The sequence below is a fragment of the Pseudorca crassidens genome, chromosome 6, assembly GCF_039906515.1.
Source record: "Pseudorca crassidens isolate mPseCra1 chromosome 6, mPseCra1.hap1, whole genome shotgun sequence".
Classification (NCBI taxonomy): Eukaryota; Metazoa; Chordata; class Mammalia; order Artiodactyla; family Delphinidae; genus Pseudorca; species Pseudorca crassidens.
In genome coordinates this window covers 107,709,912-107,729,293 of record NC_090301.1, presented here as the reverse complement: position 1 = coordinate 107,729,293, position 19,382 = coordinate 107,709,912, and positions in this window count along the sequence as shown.

Here is a 19,382-nt window from a genome sequence, read left to right as displayed (position 1 = left end):
GACACCTCCAGCTAGTCTGTCATTGGTTCTCCCTATTCCTATTCATCTTCCGCAGAAATTACAAACTGGGCCAAACAGGAGTTTAAAGGCACTGACTCTCCAAGTCGGGAGAGTGTTAGTAAAGCGTCTGGAATGTTGCACCCGAGTACCAGGGGACGAAAACTGAGACATATTTGAACACGTCTCCCGATCACACGGTTGATCATACTCTGGGTTCCACATGCATATTTTAGCTGAAGGAAGAATACCTTAAACCTGGAGAGTTGAGACCCGTGGTTGGGTACCATGCAATATGACTTCAAAGGGTCTTCATTTGCTCACCGAACCTCTCCAATCCTATCACTGCTGCGTTTATGCCCCTGTACACATGCTTGATTCTCTTTTGGAGACATAGCAATCCATAGGTTTTAAGATACTTACTAGTCTGGTCCATTCTTAGGCATTTAATATGGGGTGTTGAGTCCATTTCGTTGAGCAAGGAGTAGCTCTTGTCTATTCCATATTTGGCTTAAGGAACTTTTTCTGTGCTCATTTCAATCTCTGGTTTTATGCAGCACCCCAACTCACCTTTACCCTTAAGCAAGCATAAGTTGGTTTTCTAAATTTGAGACCCTGTTCTGTTTTGGAATTCAGTTCCTGTGTAGCCAAGTTTACATTCCGTGTATTAGTGATATCTTATGATGTTTCTTTTTCTGTGTGACTTATTTCTGTTAGAATCATCGTACCTGAATCCACTCATTATGCTGCTATGGGCCTGATGACATAGATTTCATTGCTGAGTGATACTGCATTGTACGTAAGTACCACAAGTTCTTTATCCATTTTTCACTTTCTGTGATATTGAACTTGTACGGTAAACGAGGTTCTTGTAAACAGAGGCGTCCCAAACTTTGGGGTGGCTGTGTCTTTTTGATTTTAATTTCCCTAAGCTATAGGACCATAAGTGGAAGTGCCCTAGGCTCTGTTGCTTTGTTTTTTAGATGTTTCAGGAAACACCATACACTTCTCCCGAGTGTCTGTTGGCAATTTACATCCCGCCCATCAGCATAACAAGGCTCCCAGTTCTCCATGGCCTGTCCTGCCTTTCTGGATTTTACACTTTTTTCAGATGGCCCTTTTGACCGGGGGGAAGTGAGACTTCATTGTAGTGCAGATTTCCTTTGCAAGTTTGCTTGGTTGGCCAAAAAGGGCGTATGCGTTTTTTCCTGAATATATTCAGGAAAAAACGCATACGCCCTTTTTGGCCAAGTGCATCATTGTGGACGTTCTGCCTCTTTTCCTATGCTTTCAATGCAATTCCAGTCTACCTCCTGAAATCGGTTTCCTGCAATTCTGCCCCGCTTTCAAGTCCTCTTGGCAGCCTTACTTCAGTATATTTTTGGACGATAGCTGTCATTTATAACTCTGCAGGTTTGTGCATTACAGTGCCCCTGAGCTCCTTTCTTCAACTCACTTTCTTGTGACCTGGCCTCAACACCGCAGGATGGCTTCAGGCCCTAATCTAGTTCTGGCACGGCATGCTGAGCCTTTGGTTAATTCCTCTTCCTGGTGGGAAATGAGAGTTAAATTTTCCCGTCCAGACACCTCCAGCTAGTCTCTCATTGGTTCTCCCTATTCCTGTTCATCTTCCGCAGAAATGGCAAACTGGGCCAAACAGGAGGTTAAATGGACTGACTCTCCAAGTCGGGAGAGTGTTAGTAAAGCGTCTGGAATGTTGCACCCGAGTACCAGGGTACGAAAACTGAGACATATTTGAACACGTCTCCCGATCACACGGTTGATCATACTCTGGGTTCCACATGCATGTTTTAGCTGAAGGAAGAATACCTTAAACCTGGGTAGTTGAAACCCGTGTAATGGGTACCATGCAATATGACTTCAAAGGGTCTTCATTTGCTCACCGAACCTCTCCAATCCTATCACTGCTGCGTTTATGCCCCTGTACAAATGCTTGATTCTCTTTCGGAGACATAGCAATCCATAGGTTTTAAGATACTTACTAGTCAGGTACATTCTTAGGCGTTTAATATACGGTGTTGAGTCCATTTCGTTGAACAAGGAGTAGCTCTTGTCTATTCCATATTTGGCTTAAGGAACTTTATCTGTGCTCATTTCAATCTCTGGTTTTATGCAGCACCCCAACTCACCTTTCCCCTTAAGCAAGCATAAGTTGGTTTTCTAAATTTGAGACCCTGTTCTGTTCTGTAATTCAGTTCCTGTGTAGCCAAGTTTCCATTCCGTGTGTTACTGATACCTTATGATGTTTCTTTTTCTGTGTGACTTATTTCAGTTAGAATCATCATACCTGAATCCACTCATTGTGCTGCTAAGGGCCTGATGACATAGATTTCATTGCTGAGTGATATTGCTTTGTAAGTAAATACCACAACTTCTTTATCCATTTTTCACTTTCTGCGATGTTAAACTTGTACTGAAAACGAGGTTCTTGTAAACAGAGCCGTCCCAAACTTTGGGGTGGCTGTGTCTTTTTGATTTTAATTTCCCTAAGCTATAGGACCATAAGTGGAAGTGCCCTAGGCTCTGTTGCTTTGTTTTTTAGATGTTTCAGGAAACACCATACACTTCTCCCGAGTGTCTGTTGGCAATTTACATCCCGCCCATCAGCATAACAAGGCTCCCAGTTCTCCATGGCCTGTCCTGCCTTTCTGGATTTTACACTTTTTTCAGATGGGCCATTTGACCGGGGGGAAGTGAGACTTCATTGTAGTGCAGATTTCCTTTGCCTGCTTGCTTGGTTGGCGAAAAAGGGCGTATGCGTTTTTTCCTGAATATATTCAGGAAAAAACGCATACGCCATTTTGGCCAAGTGCATAATTGTGGACGTTCTGCCTCTTTTCCTATGCTTTCAATGCAATTCCAGTCTACCTCCTGAAATCGGTTTCCTGCAATTCTGCCCCGCTTTCAAGTCCTCTTGGCAGCCTTACTTCTGTATATTTTCGGACGATAGCTTTCATTTATAACTCTGCAGGTTTGTGAATTACAGTGCCCCTGAGCTCCTTTCTTCAACTCGCTTTCTTGTGAGCTGGCCCCAACACAACAGGATTGCTTCAGGCCCTAATCTGGTTCCGGCACGGCACACTGAGTCTTTGGTTAATTCCTCTTCCTGGTGGGAAATGAGAGTTAAATTTGCCCGTCCAGACACCTCAAGCTAGTCTCTCATTGGTTCTCCCTATTCCTGTTCATCTTCCACAGAAATTGCAAACTGGGCCAAACAGGAGGTTAAAGGCACTGACTCTCCAAGTCGGGAGAGTGTTAGTAAAGCGTCTGGAATGTTGCACCCGAGTACCAGGGGACGAAAACTGAGACATATTTGAACACGTCTCACGATCACACGGTGGATCATACTTTGGGTTCCACATGCATATTTTAGCTGAAGGAGGAATACCTTAAACCTGGAGAGTTGAGACCCGTGGTTGGGTACCATGCAATATGACTTCAAAGGGTCTTCATTTGCTCACTGAACCTCTCCAATCCTGTCACAGCTGTGTTTATGCCCCTGTACACACGCTTGATTCTCTTTTGGAGACATAGCAATCCATAGGTTTTAAGATACTTACTAGTCAGGTACATTCTTAGGCGTTTAATATGGGGTGTTGAGTCCATTTCGTTGAGCAAGGAGTAGCTCTTGTCTATTCCATATTTGGCTTAAGGAACTTTATCTGTGCTCATTTCAATCTCTGGTTTTATGCAGCACCCCAACTCACCTTTCCCCTTAAGCAAGCATAAGTTGGTTTTCTAAATTTGAGACCCTGTTCTGTTTTGGAATTCAGTTCCTGTGTAGCCAAGTTTACATTCCGTGTATTAGTGATATCTTATGATGTTTCTTTTTCTGTGTGACTTATTTCTGTTAGAATCATCGTACCTGAATCCACTCATTATGCTGCTAAGGGCCTGATGACATAGATTTCATTGTTGAGTGATATTGCTTTGTAAGTAAATACCACAACTTGTTTATACATTTTTCACTTTCTGCGATGTTGAACTTGTACTGTAAACGAGGTTCTTGTAAACAGAGGCGTCCCAAACTTTGGGGTGGCTGTGTCTTTTTGATTTTAATTTCCCTAAGCTATAGGACCATAAGTGGAAGTGCCCTAGGCTCTGTTGCTTTGTTTTTTAGATGTTTCAGGAAACACCATACACTTCTCCCGAGTGTCTGTTGGCAATTTACATCCCACCCATCAGCATAACAAGGCTCCCAGTTCTCCATGGCCTGTCCTGCCTTTCTGGATTTTACACTTTTTTCAGATGGCCCTTTTGACCGGGGGGAAGTGAGACTTCATTGTAGTGCAGATTTCCTTTGCAAGTTTGCTTGGTTGGCCAAAAAGGGCGTATGCGTTTTTTCCTGAATATATTCAGGAAAAAACGCATACGCCCTTTTTGGCCAAGTGCATCATTGTGGACGTTCTGCCTCTTTTCCTATGCTTTCAATGCAATTCCAGTCTACCTCTTGAAATCGGTTTCCTGCAATTCTGCCCCGCTTTCAAGTCCTCTTGGCAGCCTTACTTCAGTATATTTCTTTTGACTATAGCTGTCATTTATAACTCTGCAGGTTTGTGAATTACAGTGCCCCTGAGCTCCTTTCTTCAACTCGCTTTCTTGTGAGCTGGCCGCAACACCGCAGGATGGCTTCAGGCCCTAATCTGGTTCCGGCATGGCATGCTGAGCCTTTGGTTAATTCCTCTTCCTGGTGGGAAATGAGAGTTAAATTTGCCCGTCCAGACACCTCCAGCTAGTCTCTCATTGGTTCTCCCTATTCCTGTTCATCTTCCGCAGAAATTGCAAACTGGGCCAAACAGGAGGTTAAAGGCGCTGACTCTCCAAGTGGGGAGAGTGTTAGTAAAGCGTCTGGAATGTTGCACCCGAGTACCAGGGGAGGAAAACTGAGACATATTTGAACACGTCTCCCGTTCACACGGTTAATCATACTCTGGGTTCCACATGCATGTTTTAGCTGAAGGAAGAATACCTTAAACCTGGGTAGTTGAAACCCGTGGAATGGGTACCATGCAATATGACTTCAAAGGATCTTCATTTGCTCACCGAACCTCTCCAATCCTATCACTGCTGCGTTTATGCCCCTGTACACACGCTTGATTCTCTTTTGGAGACATAGCAATCCATAGGTTTTAAGATACTTACTAGTCAGGTACATTCTTAGGCGTTTAATATGGGGTGTTGAGTCCATTTCGTTGAGCAAGGAGTAGCTCTTGTCTATTCCATATTTGGCTTAAGGAACTTTATCTGTGCTCATTTCAATCTCTGGTTTTATGCAGCACCCCAACTCACCTTTCCCCTTAAGCAAGCATAAGTTGGTTTTCTAAATTTGAGACCCTCTTCTGTTTTGGAATTCAGTTCCTGTGTAGCCAAGTTTACATTCTGTGTATTACTGATATCTTATGATGTTTCTTTTTCTGTGTGACTTATTTCAGTTAGAATCATCGTACCTGAATCCACTCATTATGCTGCTACGGGCCTGATGACATAGATTTCATTGCTGAGTGATACTGCATTGTACATAAGTACCACAAGTTCTTTATCCATTTTTCACTTTCTGTGATACTGAACTTGTACGGTAAACGAGGTTCTTGTAAACAGAGGCGTCCCAAACTTTGGGGTGGCTGTGTCTTTTTGATTTTAATTTCCCTAAGCTATAGGACCATAAGTGGAAGTGCCCTAGGCTCTGTTGCTTTGTTTTTTAGATGTTTCAGGAAACACCATACACTTCTCCCGAGTGTCTGTTGGCAATTTACATCCCGCCCATCAGCATAACAAGGCTCCCAGTTCTCCATGGCCTGTCCTGCCTTTCTGGATTTTACACTTTTTTCAGATGGCCCTTTTGACCGGGGGGAAGTGAGACTTCATTGTAGTGCAGATTTCCTTTGCAAGCTTGCTTGGTTGGCCAAAAAGGGCGTATGCGTTTTTTCCTGAATATATTCAGGAAAAAACGCATACGCCCTTTTTGGCCAAGTGCATCATTGTGGACGTTCTGCCTCTTTTCCTATGCTTTCAATGCAATTCCAGTCTACCTCCTGAAATCGGTTTCCTGCAATTCTGCCCCGCTTTCAAGTCCTCTTGGCAGCCTTACTTCAGTATATTTCTTTTGACTATAGCTGTCATTTATAACTCTGCAGGTTTGTGAATTACAGTGCCCCTGAGCTCCTTTCTTCAACTCGCTTTCTTGTGAGCTGGCCGCAACACCGCAGGATGGCTTCAGGCCCTAATCTGGTTCCGGCATGGCATGCTGAGCCTTTGGTTAATTCCTCTTCCTGGTGGGAAATGAGAGTTAAATTTGCCCGTCCAGACACCTCCAGCTAGTCTCTCATTGGTTCTCCCTATTCCTGTTCATCTTCCGCAGAAATTGCAAACTGGGCCAAACAGGAGGTTAAAGGCGCTGACTCTCCAAGTGGGGAGAGTGTTAGTAAAGCGTCTGGAATGTTGCACCCGAGTACCAGGGGAAGAAAACTGAGACATATTTGAACACGTCTCCCGTTCACACGGTTAATCATACTCTGGGTTCCACATGCATGTTTTAGCTGAAGGAAGAATACCTTAAACCTGGGTAGTTGAGATCCGTGGAATGGGTACCATGCAATATGACTTCAAAGGATCTTCATTTGCTCACCGAACCTCTCCAATCCTATCACTGCTGCGTTTATGTCCCTGTACACACGCTTGATTCTCTTTTGGAGACATAGCAATCCATAGGTTTTAAGATACTTACTAGTCAGGTACATTCTTAGGCGTTTAATATGGGGTGTTGAGTCCATTTCGTTGAGCAAGGAGTAGCTCTTGTCTATTCCATATTTGGCTTAAGGAACTTTATCTGTGCTCATTTCAATCTCTGGTTTTATGCAGCACCCCAACTCACCTTTACCCTTAAGCAAGCATAAGTTGGTGTTCTAAATTTGAGACCCTCTTCTGTTTTGGAATTCAGTTCCTGTGTAGCCAAGTTTACATTCTGTGTATTACTGATATCTTATGATGTTTCTTTTTCTGTGTGACTTATTTCAGTTAGAATCATCGTACCTGAATCCACTCATTATGCTGCTACGGGCCTGATGACATAGATTTCATTGCTGAGTGATACTGCATTGTACATAAGTACCACAAGTTCTTTATCCATTTTTCACTTTCTGTGATACTGAACTTGTACGGTAAACGAGGTTCTTGTAAACAGAGGCGTCCCAAACTTTGGGGTGGCTGTGTCTTTTTGATTTTAATTTCCCTAAGCTATAGGACCATAAGTGGAAGTGCCCTAGGCTCTGTTGCTTTGTTTTTTAGATGTTTCAGGAAACACCATACACTTCTCCCGAGTGTCTGTTGGCAATTTACATCCCGCCCATCAGCATAACAAGGCTCCCAGTTCTCCATGGCCTGTCCTGCCTTTCTGGATTTTACACTTTTTTCAGATGGCCCTTTTGACCGGGGGGAAGTGAGACTTCATTGTAGTGCAGATTTCCTTTGCAAGCTTGCTTGGTTGGCCAAAAAGGGCGTATGCGTTTTTTCCTGAATATATTCAGGAAAAAACGCATACGCCCTTTTTGGCCAAGTGCATCATTGTGGACGTTCTGTCTCTTTTCCTATGCTTTCAATGCAATTCCAGTCTACCTCCTGAAATCGGTTTCCTGCAATTCTGCCCCGCTTTCAAGTCCTCTTGGCAGCCTTACTTCAGTATATTTTTGGACGATAGCTGTCATTTATAACTCTGCAGGTTTGTGAATTACAGTGCCCCTGAGCTCTTTTCTTCAACTCGCTTTCTAGTGAGCTGGCCGCAACACCGCAGGATGGCTTCAGGCCCTAATCTGATTCCGGCACGGCACGCTGAGCCTTTGGTTATTTCCTCTTACTGGTGGAAATGAGAGTTAAATTTGCCCGTCCAGACACCTCCAGCTAGTCTCTCATTGGTTCTCCCTATTCCTGTTCATCTTGCGCAGAAATTGCAAATTGGGCCAAACAGGAGGTTAAAGGCGCTGACTCTCCAAGTGGGGAGAGTGTTAGTAAAGCGTCTGGAATGTTGCACCCGAGTACCAGGGGAGGAAAACTGAGACATATTTGAACACGTCTCCCGTTCACACGGTTGATCATACTCTTGGTTCCACATGCATGTTTTAGCTGAAGGAAGAATACCTTAAACCTGGAGAGTTGAGACCCGTGGAATGGGTACCATGCAATATGACTTCAAAGGGTCTTCATTTGCTCACCGAACCTCTCCAATCCTATCACTGCTGCGTTTATGCCCCTGTACACATGCTTGATTCTCTTTCAGAGACATAGCAATCCATAGGTTTTAAGATACTTACTAGTCAGGTACATTCTTAGGCGTTTAATATGCGGTGTTGAGTCCATTTCGTTGAGCAAGGAGTAGCTCTTGTCTATTCCATATTTGGCTTAAGGAACTTTATCTGTGCTCATTTCAATCTCTGGTTTTATGCAGCACCCCAACTCACCTTTCCCCTTAAGCAAGCATAAGTTGGTTTTCTAAATTTGAGACCCTCTTCTGTTTTGGAATTCAGTTCCTGTGTAGCCAAGTTTACATTCTGTGTATTACTGATATCTTATGATGTTTCTTTTTCTGTGTGACTTATTTCAGTTAGAATCATCGTACCTGAATCCACTCATTATGCTGCTACGGGCCTGATGACATAGATTTCATTGCTGAGTGATACTGCATTGTACATAAGTACTACAAGTTCTTTATCCATTTTTCACTTTCTGTGATACTGAACTTGTACGGTAAACGAGGTTCTTGTAAACAGAGGCGTCCCAAACTTTGGGGTGGCTGTGTCTTTTTGATTTTAATTTCCCTAAGCTATAGGACCATAAGTGGAAGTGCCCTAGGCTCTGTTGCTTTGTTTTTTAGATGTTTCAGGAAACACCATACACTTCTCCCGAGTGTCTGTTGGCAATTTACATCCCGCCCATCAGCATAACAAGGCTCCCAGTTCTCCATGGCCTGTCCTGCCTTTCTGGATTTTACACTTTTTTCAGATGGCCCTTTTGACTGAGGGGAAGTGAGACTTCATTGTAGTGCAGATTTCCTTTGCAAGCTTGCTTGGTTGGCCAAAAAGGGCGTATGCGTTTTTTCCTGAATATATTCAGGAAAAAACGCATACGCCCTTTTTGGCCAAGTGCATCATTGTGGACGTTCTGTCTCTTTTCCTATGCTTTCAATGCAATTCCAGTCTACCTCCTGAAATCGGTTTCCTGCAATTCTGCCCCGCTTTCAAGTCCTCTTGGCAGCCTTACTTCAGTATATTTTTGGACGATAGCTGTCATTTATAACTCTGCAGGTTTGTGAATTACAGTGCCCCTGAGCTCCTTTCTTCAACTCGCTTTCTTGTGAGCTGGCCGCAACACCACAGGATGGCTTCAGGCCCTAATCTGGTTCCGGCACGGCTCGCTGAGCCTTTGGTTATTTCGTCTTCCTGGTGGGAAATGAGAGTTAAATTTGCCCGTCCAGACACCTCAAGCTAGTCTCTCATTGGTTCTCCCTATTCCTGTTCATCTTGCGCAGAAATTGCAAACTGGGCCAAACAGGAGGTTAAAGGCGCTGACTCTCCAAGTGGGGAGAGTGTTAGTAAAGCGTCTGGAATGTTGCACCCGAGTACCAGGGGAGGAAAACTGAGACATATTTGAACACGTCTCCCGTTCACACGGTTGATCATACTCTGGGTTCCACATGCATGTTTTAGCTGAAGGAAGAATACCTTAAACCTGGAGAGTTGAGACCCGTGGAATGGGTACCAAGCAATATGACTTCAAAGGATCTTCATTTGCTCACCGAACCTCTCCAATCCTATCACTGCTGCGTTTATGCCCCTGTACACATGCTTGATTCTCTTTTGGAGACATAGCAATCCATAGGTTTTAAGATACTTACTAGTCAGGTACATTCTTAGGCGTTTAATATGGGGTGTTGAGTCCATTTCGTTGAGCAACGAGTAGCTCTTGTCTATTCCATATTTGGCTTAAGGAACTTTATCTGTGCTCATTTCAATCTCTGGTTTTATGCAGCACCCCAACTCACCTTTCCCCTTAAGCAAGCATAAGTTGGTTTTCTAAATTTGAGACCCTGTTCTGTTTTGGAATTCAGTTCCTGTGTAGCCAAGTTTACATTCCGTGTATTACTGATATCTTATGATGTTTCTTTTTCTGTGTGACTTATTTCATTTAGAATCATCGTACCTGAATCCACTCATTATGCTGCTACGGGCCTGATGACATAGATTTCATTGCTGAGTGATACTGCATTGTACATAAGTACCACAAGTTCTTTATCCATTTTTCACTTTCTGTGATACTGAACTTGTACGGTAAATGAGTTTCTTGTAAACAGAGGCGTCCCAAACTTTGGGGTGGCTGTGTCTTTTTGATTTTAATTTCCCTAAGCTATAGGACCATAAGTGGAAGTGCCCTAGGCTCTGTTGCTTTGTTTTTTAGATGTTTCAGGAAACACCATACACTTCTCCCGAGTGTCTGTTGGCAATTTACATCCCGCCCATCAGCATAACAAGGCTCCCAGTTCTCCATGGCCTGTCCTGCCTTTCTGGATTTTACACTTTTTTCAGATGGCCCTTTTGACCAGGGGGAAGTGAGACTTCATTGTAGTGCAGATTTCCTTTGCAAGCTTGCTTGGTTGGCCAAAAAGGGCGTATGCGTTTTTTCCTGAATATATTCAGGAAAAAACGCATACGCCCTTTTTGGCCAAGTGCATCATTGTGGACGTTCTGCCTCTTTTCCTATGCTTTCAATGCAATTCCAGTCTACCTCCTGAAATCGGTTTCCTGCAATTCTGCCCCGCTTTCAAGTCCTCTTGGCAGCCTTACTTCAGTATATTTTTGGACGATAGCTGTCATTTATAACTCTGCAGGTTTGTGAATTACAGTGCCCCTGAGCTCCTTTCTTCAACTCGCTTTCTTGTGAGCTGGCTGCAACACCGCAGGATGGCTTCAGGCCCTAATGTGGTTCCGGCACGGCATGCTGAGCCTTTGGTTAATTCCTCTTCCTGGTGGGAAATGAGAGTTAAATTTGCCCGTCCAGACACCTCCAGCTAGTCTCTCATTGGTTCTCCCTATTCCTGTTCATCTTGCGCAGAAATTGCAAACTGGGCCAAACAGGAGGTTAAAGGCGCTGACTCTCCAAGTGGGGAGAGTGTTAGTAAAGCGTCTGGAATGTTGCACCCGAGTACCAGGGGAGGAAAACTGAGACATATTTGAACACGTCTCCCGTTCACACGGTTGATCATACTCTGGGTTCCACATGCATGTTTTAGCTGAAGGAAGAATACCTTAAACCTGGGTAGTTGAGATCCGTGGAATGGGTACCATGCAATATGACTTCAAAGGATCTTCATTTGCTCACCGAACCTCTCCAATCCTATCACTGCTGCGTTTATGCCCCTGTACACACGCTTGATTCTCTTTTGGAGACATAGCAATCCATAGGTTTTAAGATACTTACTAGTCAGGTACATTCTTAGGCGTTTAATATGGGGTGTTGAGTCCATTTCGTTGAGCAAGGAGTAGCTCTTGTCTATTCCATATTTGGCTTAAGGAACTTTATCTGTGCTCATTTCAATCTCTGGTTTTATGCAGCACCCCAACTCACCTTTCCCCTTAAGCAAGCATAAGTTGGTTTTCTAAATTTGAGACCCTGTTCTGTTTTGGAATTCAGTTCCTGTGTAGCCAAGTTTACATTCTGTGTATTACTGATATCTTATGATGTTTCTTTTTCTGTGTGACTTATTTCAGTTAGAATCATCGTACCTGAATCCACTCATTATGCTGCTACGGGCCTGATGACATAGATTTCATTGCTGAGTGATACTGCATTGTACATAAGTACCACAAGTTCTTTATCCATTTTTCACTTTCTGTGATACTGAACTTGTACGGTAAACGAGGTTCTTGTAAACAGAGGCGTCCCAAACTTTGGGGTGGCTGTGTCTTTTTGATTTTAATTTCCCTAAGCTATAGGACCATAAGTAGAAGTGCCCTAGGCTCTGTAGCTTTGTTTTTTAGATGTTTCAGGAAACACCATACACTTCTCCCGAGTGTCTGTTGGCAATTTACATCCCGCCCATCAGCATAACAAGGCTCCCAGTTCTCCATGGCCTGTCCTGCCTTTCTGGATTTTACACTTTTTTCAGATGGCCCTTTTGACCGGGGGGAAGTGAGACTTCATTGTAGTGCAGATTTCCTTTGCAAGTTTGCTTGGTTTGCCAAAAAGTGCGTATGCGTTTTTTCCTGAATATATTCAGGAAAAAATGCATACGCCCTTTTTGGCCAAGTGCATCATTGTGGACGTTCTGTCTCTTTTCCTATGCTTTCAATGCAATTCCAGTCTACCTCCTGAAATCGGTTTCCTGCAATTCTGCCCCGCATTCAAGTCCTCTTGGCAGCCTTACTTCAGTATATTTTTGGACGATAGCTGTCATTTATAACTCTGCAGGTTTGTGAATTACAGTGCCCCTGAGCTCCTTTCTTCAACTCGCTTTCTTGTGAGCTGGCCGCAACACCGCAGGATGGCTTCCGGCCCTAATCTGGTTCCGGCATGGCTCGCTGAGCCCTTGGTTATTTCCTCTTCCTGGTGGGAAATGAGAGTTAAATTTGCCCGTCCAGACACCTCCAGCTAGTCTCTCATTGGTTCTCCCTATTCCTGTTCATCTTGCGCAGAAATTGCAAACTGGGCCAAACAGGAGGTTAAAGGCGCTGACTCTCCAAGTGGGGAGAGTGTTAGTAAAGCGTCTGGAATGTTGCACCCGAGTACCAGGGGAGGAAAACTGAGACATATTTGAACACGTCTCCCGTTCACACGGTTGATCATACTCTGGGTTCCACATGCATGTTTTTGCTGAAGGAAGAATACCTTAAACCTGGAGAGTTGAGACCCGTGGAATGGGTACCATGCAATATGACTTCAAAGGGTCTTCATTTGCTCAGCGAACCGCTCCAATCGTATCACTGCTGCGTTTATGCCCCTGTACACACGCTTGATTCTCTTTTGGAGACATAGCAATCCATAGGTTTTAAGATACTTACTAGTCAGGTACATTCTTAGGCGTTTAATATGCGGTGTTGAGTCCATTTCGTTGAGCAAGGAGTAGCTCTTTTCTATTCCATATTTGGCTTAAGGAATTTTATCTGTGCTCATTTCAATCCCTGGTTTTATGCAGCACCCCAACTCACCTTTCCCCTTAAGCAAGCATAAGTTGGTTTTCTAAATTTGAGACCCTCTTCTGTTTTGGAATTCATTTCCTGTGTAGCCAAGTTTACATTCTGTGTATTACTGATATCTTATGATGTTTCTTTTTCTGTGTGACTTATTTCAGTTAGAATCATCGTACCTGAATCCACTCATTATGCTGCTACGGGCCTGATGACATAGATTTCATTGCTGAGTGATACTGCATTGTACATAAGTACCACAAGTTCTTTATCCATTTTTCACTTTCTGTGATACTGAACTTGTACGGTAAACGAGGTTCTTGTAAACAGAGGCGTCCCAAACTTTGAGGTGGCTGTGTCTTTTTGATTTTAATTTCCCTAAGCTATAGGACCATAAGTGGAAGTGCCCTAGGCTCTGTTGCTTTGTTTTTTAGATGTTTCAGGAAACACCATACACTTCTCCCGAGTGTCTGTTGGCAATTTACATCCCGCCCATCAGCATAACAAGGCTCCCAGTTCTCCATGGCCTGTCCTGCCTTTCTGGATTTTACACTTTTTTCAGATGGCCCTTTTGACCGGGGGGAAGTGAGACTTCATTGTAGTGTAGATTTCCTTTGCAAGCTTGCTTGGTTGGCCAAAAAGGGCGTATGCGTTTTTTCCTGAATATATTCAGGAAAAAACGCATACGCCCTTTTTGGCCAAGTGCATCATTGTGGACGTTCTGCCTCTTTTCCTATGCTTTCAATGCAATTCCAGTCTACCTCCTGAAATCGGTTTCCTGCAATTCTGCCCCGCTTTCAAGTCCTCTTGGCAGCCTTACTTCAGTATATTTCTTTTGACGATAGCTGTCATTTATAACTCTGCAGGTTTGTGAATTACAGTGCCCCTGAGCTCCTTTCTTCAACTCGCTTTCTTGTGAGCTGGCCGCAACACCGCAGGATGGCTTCAGGCCCTAATGTGGTTCCGGCACGGCATGCTGAGCCTTTGGTTAATTCCTCTTCCTGGTGGGAAATGAGAGTTAAATTTGCCCGTCCAGACACCTCCAGCTAGTCTCTCATTGGTTCTCCCTATTCCTGTTCATCTTCCGCAGAAATTGCAAACTGGGCCAAACAGGAGGTTAAAGGCGCTGACTCTCCAAGTGGGGAGAGTGTTAGTAAAGCGTCTGGAATGTTGCACCCGAGTACCAGGGGAGGAAAACTGAGACATATTTGAACACGTCTCCCGTTCACACGGTTGATCATACTCTGGGTTCCACATGCATGTTTTAGCTGAAGGAAGAATACCTTAAACCTGGGTAGTGGAGATCCGTGGAATGGGTACCGTGCAATATGACTTCAAAGGATCTTCATTTGCTCACCGAACCTCTCCAATCCTATCACTGCTGCGTTTATGCCCCTGTACACACGCTTGATTCTCTTTTGGAGACATAGCAATCCATAGGTTTTAAGATACTTACTAGTCAGGTACATTCTTAGGCGTTTAATATGGGGTGTTGAGTCCATTTCGTTGAGCAAGGAGTAGCTCTTGTCTATTCCATATTTGGCTTAAGGAACTTTATCTGTGCTCATTTCAATCTCTGGTTTTATGCAGCACCCCAACTCACCTTTCCCCTTAAGCAAGCATAAGTTGGTTTTCTAAATTTGAGACCCTGTTCTGTTTTGGAATTCAGTTCCTGTGTAGCCAAGTTTACATTCTGTGTATTACTGATATCTTATGATGTTTCTTTTTCTGTGTGACTTATTTCAGTTAGAATCATCGTACCTGAATCCACTCATTATGCTGCTACGGGCCTGATGACATAGATTTCATTGCTGAGTGATACTGCATTGTACATAAGTACCACAAGTTCTTTATCCATTTTTCACTTTCTGTGATACTGAACTTGTACGGTAAACGAGGTTCTTGTAAACAGAGGCGTCCCAAACTTTGGGGTGGCTGTTTCTTTTTGATTTTAATTTCCCTAAGCTATAGGACCATAAGTGGAAGTGCCCTAGGCTCTGTTGCTTTGTATTTTAGATGTTTCAAGAAACACCATACACTTATCCCGAGTGTCTGTTGGCAATTTACATCCCGCCCATCAGCATAACAAGGCTCCCAGTTCTCCATGGCCTGTCCTGCCTTTCTGGATTTTACACTTTTTTCAGATGGCCCTTTTGACCGGGGAGAAGTGAGACTTCATTGTAGTGCAGATTTCCTTTGCAAGCTTGCTTGGTTGGCCAAAAAGGGCGTATGCGTTTTTTCCTGAATATATTCAGGAAAAAACGCATACGCCCTTTTTGGCCAAGTGCATCATTGTGGACGTTCTGCCTCTTTTCCTATGCTTTCAATGCAATTCCAGTCTACCTCCTGAAATCGGTTTCCTGCAATTCTGCCCCGCTTTCAAGTCCTCTTGGCAGCCTTACTTCAGTATATTTCTTTTGACTATAGCTGTCATTTATAACTCTGCAGGTTTGTGAATTACAGTGCCCCTGAGCTCCTTTCTTCAACTCGCTTTCTTGTGAGCTGGCCGCAACACCGCAGGATGGCTTCAGGCCCTAATCTGGTTCCGGCATGGCATGCTGAGCCTTTGGTTAATTCCTCTTCCTGGTGGGAAATGAGAGTTAAATTTGCCCGTCCAGACACCTCCAGCTAGTCTCTCATTGGTTCTCCCTATTCCTGTTCATCTTCCGCAGAAATTGCAAACTGGGCCAAACAGGAGGTTAAAGGCGCTGACTCTCCAAGTGGGGAGAGTGTTAGTAAAGCGTCTGGAATGTTGCACCCGAGTACCAGGGGAGGAAAACTGAGACATATTTGAACACGTCTCCCGTTCACACGGTTGATCATACTCTGGGTTCCACATGCATGTTTTAGCTGAAGGAAGAATACCTTAAACCTGGGTAGTTGAGATCCATGGAATGGGTACCATGCAATATGACTTCAAAGGATCTTCATTTGCTCACCGAACCTCTCCAATCCTATCACTGCTGCGTTTATGCCCCTGTACACACGCTTGATTCTCTTTTGGAGACATAGCAATCCATAGGTTTTAAGATACTTACTAGTCAGGTACATTCTTAGGCGTTTAATATGCGGTGTTGAGTCCATTTCGTTGAGCAAGGAGTAGCTCTTGTCTATTCCATATTTGGCTTAAGGAACTTTATCTGTGCTCATTTCAATCTCTGGATTCATGCAGCACCCCAAATCACCTTTCCCCTTAAGCAAGCATAAGTTGGTTTTCTAAATTTGAGACCCTGTTCTGTTTTGGAATTCAGTTCCTGTGTAGCCAAGTTTACATTCCGTGTATTACTGATATCTTATGATGTTTCTTTTTCTGTGTGACTTATTTCAGTTAGAATCATCGTACCTGAATCCACTCATTATGCTGCTACGAGCCTGATGACATAGATTTCATTGCTGAGTGATACTGCATTGTACGTAAGTACCACAAGTTCTTTATCCATTTTTCACTTTCTGTGATGTTGAACTTGTATGGTAAAGGAGGTTCTTGTAAACAGAGGCGTCCCAAACTTTGGGGTGGCTGTGTCTTTTTGATTTTAATTTCCGTAAGCTATAGGACCATAAGTGGAAGTGCCCTAGGCTCTGTTGCTTTGTTTTTTAGATGTTTCAGGAAACACCATACACTTCTCCCGAGTGTCTGTTGGCAATTTACATCCCGCCCATCAGCATAACAAGGCTCCCAGTTCTCCATGGCCTGTCCTGCCTTTCTGGATTTTACACTTTTTTCAGATGGCCCTTTTGACCGGGGGGAAGTGAGACTTCATTGTAGTGCAGATTTCCTTTGCAAGCTTGCTTGGTTGGCCAAAAAGGGCGTATGCGTTTTTTCCTGAATATATTCAGGAAAAAACGCATACGCCCTTTTTGGCCAAGTGCATCATTGTGGACGTTCTGCCTCTTTTCCTATGCTTTCAATGCAATTCCAGTCTACCTCCTGAAATCGGTTTCCTGCAATTCTGCCCCGCTTTCAAGTCCTCTTGGCAGCCTTACTTCAGTATATTTTTGGACGATAGCTGTCATTTATAACTCTGCAGGTTTGTGAATTACAGTGCCCCTGAGCTCCTTTCTTCAACTCGCTTTCTTGTGACCTGGCCGCAACACCGCAGGATGGCTTCCGGCCCTAATGTCGTTCCGGCACGGCACGCTGAGCCTTTGGTTAATTCCTCTTCCTGGTGGGAAATGAGAGTTAAATTTTCCCGTCCAGACACCTCCAGCTAGTCTCTAATTGGTTCTCGCTATTCCTGTTCATCTTCCGCAGAAATTGCAAACTGGGCCAAACAGGAGGTTAAAGGGACTGACTCTCCAAGTCGGGAGAGTGTTAGTAAAGCGTCTGGAATGTTGCACCCGAGTATCAGCGTACGAAAACTGAGACATATTTGAACATGTCTCCCGATCACACGGTTGATCATACTCTAGGTTCCACATGCATGTTTTAGCTGAAGGAAGAATACCTTAAACCTGGAGAGTTGAAACCCGTGGAATGGGTACCATGCAATATGACTTCAAAGGGTCTTCATTTGCTCACCGAACCTCTCCAATCCTATCACTGCTGCGTTTATGCCCCTGTACACATGCTTGATTCTCTTTCAGAGACATAGCAATCCATAGGTTTTAAGATACTTACTAGTCAGGTACATTCTTAGGCGTTTAATATGGGGTGTTGAGTCCATTTCGTTGAGCAAGGAGTAGCTCTTGTCTATTCCATATTTGGCTTAAGGAACTTTATCTGTGCTCATTTCAATCTCTGGTTTTATGCAGCACCCCAACTCACCTTTCCCCTTAAGCAAGCATAAGTTGGTTTTCTAAATTTGAGACCCTGTTTTGTTTTGCAATTCAGTTCCTGTGTAGCCAAGTTTACATTCCGTGTATTACTGATATCTTATGATGTTTCTTTTTCTGTGTGACTTATTTCAGTTAGAATCATCATACCTGAATCCACTCATTATGCTGCTAAGGGCCTGATGACATAGATTTCATTGCTGAGTGATATTGCTTTGTAAGTAAATACCACAACTTCTTTATCCATTTTTCACTTTCTGCGATGTTGAACTTGTACGGTAAACGAGGTTCTTGTAAACAGAGGCGTCCCAAACTTTGGGGTGGCTGTGTCTTTTTGATTTTAATTTCCCTAAGCTATAGGACCATAAGTGGAAGTGCCCTAGGCTCTGTTGCTTTGTTTTTTAGATGTTTCAGGAAACACCATACACTTCTCCCGAGTGTCTGTTGGCAATTTACATCCCGCCCATCAGCATAACAAGGCTCCCAGTTCTCCATGGCCTGTCCTGCCTTTCTGGATTTTACACTTTTTTCAGATGGCCCTTTTGACCGGGGGGAAGTGAGACTTCATTGTAGTGCAGATTTCCTTTGCAAGCTTGCTTGGTTGGCCAAAAAGGGCGTATGCGTTTTTTCCTGAATATATTCAGGAAAAAACGCATACGCCCTTTTAGGCCAAGTGCATCATTGTGGACGTTCTGCCTCTTTTCCTATGCTTTCAATGCAATTCCAGTCTACCTCCTGAAATCGGTTTCCTGCAATTCTGCCCCGCTTTCAAGTCCTCTTGGCAGCCTTACTTCAGTATATTTTTGGACGATAGCTGTCATTTATAACTCTGCAGGTTTGTGAATTACAGTGCCCCTGAGCTCCTTTCTTCAACTCGCTTTCTTTTGACCTGGCCGCAACACCGCAGGATGGCTTCAGGCCCTAATCTGGTTCCGGCACGGCACGCTGAGCCTTTGGTTATTTCCTCTTCCTGGTGGGAAATGAGAGTTAAATTTGCCCGTCCAGACACCTCCAGCTAGTCTCTGATTGGTTCTCCCTATTCCTGTTCATCTTCCGCAGAAATTGCAAACTGGGCCAAACAGGAGGTTAAAGGCGCTGACTCTCCAAGTGGGGAGAGTGTTAGTAAAGCGTCTGGAATGTTGCACCCGAGTACCAGGGGAGGAAAACTGAGACATATTTGAACACGTCTCCCGTTCACACGGTTGATCATACTCTGGGTTCCACATGCATGTTTTAGCTGAAGGAAGAATACCTTAAACCTGGAGAGTTGAGACCCGTGGAATGGGTATCATGCAATATGACTTCAAAGGGTCTTCATTTGCTCACCGAACCTCTCCAATCCTATCACTGCTGCGTTTATGCCCCTGTACACACGCTTGATTCTCTTTTGGAGACATAGCAATCCATAGGTTTTAAGATACT